Here is a 5760-nt window from a genome sequence, read left to right on the forward strand (position 1 = left end):
CACGCCGCGCAGCGCCACCCCCGGGCCGCCTCGCCCCGCCCGAGGCCGGAGCGTCGATTCCGGGAATCAACGCTCCGCCACTCGGGCCCGGGCCGCCCCGCCCCGCCTGAGGGGCGGAGCATCGATTCCGGGAATCAACGCTCCGCCCCTTGGGCGGGGCGGGGCAGCCCGGCGGTGGCACTGCGCAGGCGGCCGGGCCGCCCCGCCCCGCCCAAGGGGCGGAGTGTCGATTCCGGGAATCAACGCTCCGCCCCTCGGGCGGGGCGGGGCGACCCGGGGGTGGCGCAGCGCAGGCGGCGCCCACACAGCGCCACCCCTGGGCCGCCCCCGCCCCGCCCGAAGGGCGGAGCGTCGATTCCCGGAATCGGGAATAGACGCTCTGCCCCTCGGGCGGGGCGGGGCGGCCCGGGGGTGGCCCTGTGCGGGCGCCACCTCCACAGCGCCACCCCCGGGCCACCCCGCCCTGACCGAGGGAGGGACCGTCGATTCCGAGAATCAACGCTTCGCGACTCGGGCGGGGCGGGGCGGCCCGACTGCCTGCGCAGCGCCACCCGCGGGCCGCCCCGCTCCTGCCCTCGGGCGGGGCGGGGCGGCCCGGGGGTGGCGCTGTGCGGGCGCCGCCTGCGTAGTGCCACCCCCGGGCCGCCCCGCCCCGCCCGAGGGGCGGAGCGTCGATTCCGGGAATCAACGCTCCGCCCCTCGGGAAGGGCGGGGGGGCCCGGGGGTGGCGCTGTGCGGCGCGCCGCCGCGCAGCACCACCCCCGGGCCGCGCCGCCCCGCTCGAGGGGTGGAGCGTCGATTCCGGGAATCAACGCTCCGCCCCTCGGGCGGGGTGGGGCGGCCCGGCGATGGCGCTGTGCAGGCGACGCCCGCACAACGCCACCCTTGGGCCGCCCCCGCCCCGCCCGAGGGGCGGAGCGTCGATTTCGGGAATCAACACTCCGCTCCTCGGGCGGGGCGAGGCGGCCCGGCGGTGGCACTGCGCAGGCAGCCGGGCCGCCTCGCCCCGCACGAGGGGCAGAGCGGGGCGGCCTGGGGGTAGCGCTGCACGGCGCGCCGCCTGCGCAGCGCCATCGCCGGGCCGCCCCGCCCCACCCAAGGGGCGGAGCGTCGATTCCGGGAATCAACGCTCCGCCCCTCGGGCGGGGCGGGGCGGCCCGGGGGTGGCGCTGCGCAGGCGGCGCTCGCATAGTGCCACCCCTGGGCCGCTCCCGCCCCACCCGAGGGGCGGAGCGTCGATTCCGGGAATCAACGCTCCGCCTCTCGGGCAGGGCGGGGCGGCCCGGCCACCTGCGCAGCGCCACTGCCGGGCCGCTCGGCTCCGCCCCTTGGGCTGGGCCGGGCAGCCCGGCGGTGGCGCTGGAATCGACGCTCCGCCCCTCGGGCAGGGCCGGGCGGCCCGGCGGTGGCCCTGCACATGCGACGCCCGCACAACGCCACTCCTGGGCCGCCCCCGCCCCGCCCGAGGTGCAGAGCGTCGATTCCCGGAATCGACGCTCCGCCCCTCGGGCGGGGCGGGGCGGCCCGGGGGTGGCCCTGTGCAGGCGCCGCCTACGAAGCGCCACCCCCGGGCCGCCCCGCCCTGCCCAAGGGGCGGAGCGTCGATTCCGGGAATCAACGCTCTGCCCCTCGGGCGGGGCGGGGCGGCCCGGTGGTGGTGCTGCGCAGGCGGCCGGGCCGCCCCGCCCCACCCGAGGGGCGGAGCGTTGATTCCCGGAATCGACGCTCCGCCCCTCGGGCGGGGAGGGGCGGCCCGGGGGTGGCGCTGTGCGGGCGCCTCTTGCGCAGCGCCACCGCCGAGCCACCCCGCCCCGCCTGAGGGGCGGAGCGTTGATTCCGGAATCGACGCTCCGCCCCTCGGGCGAGGCGAGTCGGCCCGGGGGTGGCGTTGCGCGGCTCGCCGCCTATGCAACGCCACCCCCGGGCCGCCCCGCCCTGCCCGAGGGGTGGAGCGTTGATTCCCGGAATCAACGCTCCGCCCCTCTGGCGGGGTGGGGCGGCCTGGGGCTGGCCCTGTGCGGGCGGAGGGGGCAGGCGGGGTGGGCGGCGGGGCTGGGGAGCGGGCGGGGGAGGGGGAGGGGTGGGCGGGGTGGGCAGCGGGTTCGGGGAGGGGGCGCGGGAGGGGGAGGGGCGGGAGGGGTGGGGCGGCCCGGGTGGGGGAGGGTGGTGGGGCGGCCCGGGCTGGGGAGGGAGGGGGAGGGGGGTGGGGCGGCCCTGGCGGGGGCGGGCCGGTGGCGACCCAGGCGGTGGTGGCCGGGTGGGGGAGGGAGGGGGAGGGGGAGGGGCGTGGGGCGACCCGGGCGGGGTAGTGGGCGGCCCGGGCGGGCGGGGGGGGTAGGGGGCGGCCCGGGCGGGGGTGGCCGTGCGGGGGAGGGAGGGGGAGGGGGAGGAGGGTGGGGCGGCTCGGGCGGGGAGGGGGGGTTGGGGAGGGTTGGGGAGGGGAGGGGGCCCGGGGGGGGGGAGGGAGGGGGAGGGGGGGGGCGCCCGGGGGGGGGGGGGGGGGGGGGGGGGGGGGTGGGGGGGGGGGGGGGGGGGGGGGGGGGGGGGGGGGGGGGGGGGGGGGGGGGGAGGTGCGGGGAGGTCGAGGGGTAGGGGGGTTGGGCGGGGCCGCCCGGGCGGGGGGCTGGGAGGTGGAGGGGGCGGCCCGGTTGGGGGAGGGAGGGGGAGGGAGGTGGGGCGGCCTGGGCGGGGGTGGCCGGGGGGGGTGGCTCAGGTACATTTTGCCACATGGAATTGAATTTCAATATGTTCTTTTTTTTAATTAATATGTCATTGTACTAATTTACTTCATTATTTTTTTGTGCTTGATAATTAGGTACAACACTAGCATGCTGCCTTCAAAAAGGAAGAAATTGCATTGCAATTGAGAAAGATCCATTACAATGCAATTTCATTCAGCAAAGAATTAATGCTCTTCAATTTCTTCCAGTTGCAATGCAAGAAAATGGTTTGAAGAAAGGGGACTTTAGTGAATCACGTGTGGCAAAAAAGGCAAAGGAACCCCAACCACCATTACATGGAATGTATGGAAAGACATATATTGGGGGATTTGCAGACATGAAAGACCCATTAGAAGAGGAAAATGAGGAAAATGAGCAAAATGAAACATAAAATATTGTGGAAGAGGACAATTATGAAATTCTAGAGGACGAAGAGTTTGGATTACGTGACATTCTTGATTAAATTTAAGTTATGCTTGTAACTCAAGCTTTGCAATGTTTTGACTTTGACATTTTATGAGAAGAATAAACACTCAATTAGGGTTGTTATACGTTCAATATTGGTAATATGTGTTTTTTGCATTGATTTTTAAGTTAATCATTATTAAAAAAAAGAAGTAGTTATTATTATCTTTTTGACATGAAATTCATAAAAAAAACTATTATTTGACCATTTTTAGTTAATATTTTTGTATAAAAATTGTGATTTTGACATGTTAATTCTAGCAAAAAATTATCAAAACGTTTAGTTTTTTTGTTATATTTATGTTAAAAATGGTTATTTTTTATGTCCATTGTTAAAAAATGTTGTTTTTTAGAAACAATTATTTCATGTGGATTGAAAAATTAATTAAGGATGTCTAAATATGTAGATTATCTAAAATTCAAACTATCGACTTTCTAATTTAAAAACGCAAAACAATAAAAACCCCACTAAAAAAAAAAAAAAATAAGATAGAGAACAAGAAAATATGAATACAATGACGACTTCAAAAACTATCAAATTTAGAAAATATTTTTTTACATTTCACACACTAGAAAATTTAAAGTCAAAAAATAGGTCTTTTAAAAAAAGGGTGTGATGCAGAATACTCACTTTTTAAAATCAGGATGAAAATCACTACCATTCACTACCATTCTAAAACTTAATGCACATGAAAAAAATTAAAGTTCCAAAAACCATGTTCTTAAAAAAACATGTGTATTCTGCATCAACACTTTTGAAAATCGGGTCATTTTTTTGCCACCTCTACAAAACGGGTAACAGTATCAGTTCCCGTTTCAAAGTTTACATTGTTTTGATATAATAAACCCAAGGGATTGTTATTATAACTCAACAAATTAATACTAAAACCCCAAGGGATTATGAACCCAAGGGACTAATATTATTAAACCCAAGGGACTAATATTATAAACCCAATGTATAGAAACCCTAAGATAAATATTGTAAACACTAAAATCAACATGGTTGACCATGGTTAGTTTTCATATAGAGACAATCCTTGTGGCAATGCGATGCTAGACCATGGTTGACCAGGCTTAATCATGGTTGATTTTCATATGAAGACAATTTTTTTCACAATGTGACATTCAATGATGGTTGAGCATGATTGGACATGGATGGTCATTTTTCACTTTATAAAAAATGGTTGAACATGCTTGAGTAAGGTTGACCATAATGGACCATCACAGACCATGATTATCATATTGAGACAATCTTTGTCATAATGCAACATTGGACCATGGTTGAGATAATGATTTATTTCCATATTGAAACAATCTTTGTCACAGTTCGATGTTGGTTGACCATAACAGAGGATCTGTGACCATGATTATCATATTGAGATAATATTTGTCATAATGCGACATTAGACCATAATTTAGATAATGATTGATTTCCATATTGAAACAATCTTTGTCACACTTTCACGTTGGCCAAATGGTTGACCAAAATTGATTTTATAAAACATGGTTGACCTTCATTGAATAATATAAAACCAAAGGGACTAATATTATAAAGATAAGGTATATAAACCCTACGATAAATATTATAAACACTAAAAGAAACATGGTTGACCATGGTTGATTTTCATATTGAGACAATACTTGTCACAATGGGACGTTGGACCATAGTTGACCATGGTTGATTTTCAAATCGAGAGAATCTTTCTCACATTGCGACATTGGACCTTGGTTGACCATGATTGATGATGGTTCATGATGGTTGATCTTCATATTGACATACTTTGCGTCAAAATGCGACCTTGGATCAAGGTTGACCATGTTTGTCACAATGTGACATTAGACCATAGAGAATAATATTATAAACCCAAGGTATATAAACCCTAAGTTAAATGTTGTGAACACTAAAATAAACATGGTTGACCATGTTTGGCTATGATTGACCATGGTTGACCATGGTTGAAAATGATTGATATTATAAAGCCAAGGGATTGCTATTATAAACCCGAGGGACTAATATTAAAAACCCAAGATATATAAACACTAAGATAAATATTATAAACACTAAAATAAACATGGTTGATTTTCATATAAAGACAATTTCGGTCACAATGTGGCATTCGACCATGGTTAAACATGATTGACCATGGATGACTATTTTTTACTTTATAAAACATGCTTAACCATGCTTGACCAAGGTTGACCATGATTGAAATAGCTTACCATAATCATCATTTTGAGGTAATCTTTGTCATAATGTGACATTGGACCATGATTGAGATAATGATTAACTTTCATATTGAAACAATCATTATGAATAGCTAAATTTTGACTAAAATTCATTTAAAACAAAGTCTTAAAAACATAATATGTACATCCAAAATTTAAAAAAAGAAACACACATTGGCCGACCACTTGTTTTTCAGATAAAAGTGGTATTTCAAATAAAAGTAATAATACATGCAATTAGTTTTCACATGAAGAACAAAAGAGAGAGAACTTATAGTGCTAAGGTCGTCTTTAACACCATCCCATGTTGTGTAAAATATTAAGGGCAAAGTATCACAACAAAAATTGT

This window comes from Pinus tabuliformis, chromosome 3_2, assembly GCF_031772625.1.
Source record: "Pinus tabuliformis cultivar Carrire ecotype Pingquan chromosome 3_2, CPIR1, whole genome shotgun sequence".
Lineage (NCBI taxonomy): Eukaryota > Viridiplantae > Streptophyta > Pinopsida > Pinales > Pinaceae > Pinus > Pinus tabuliformis.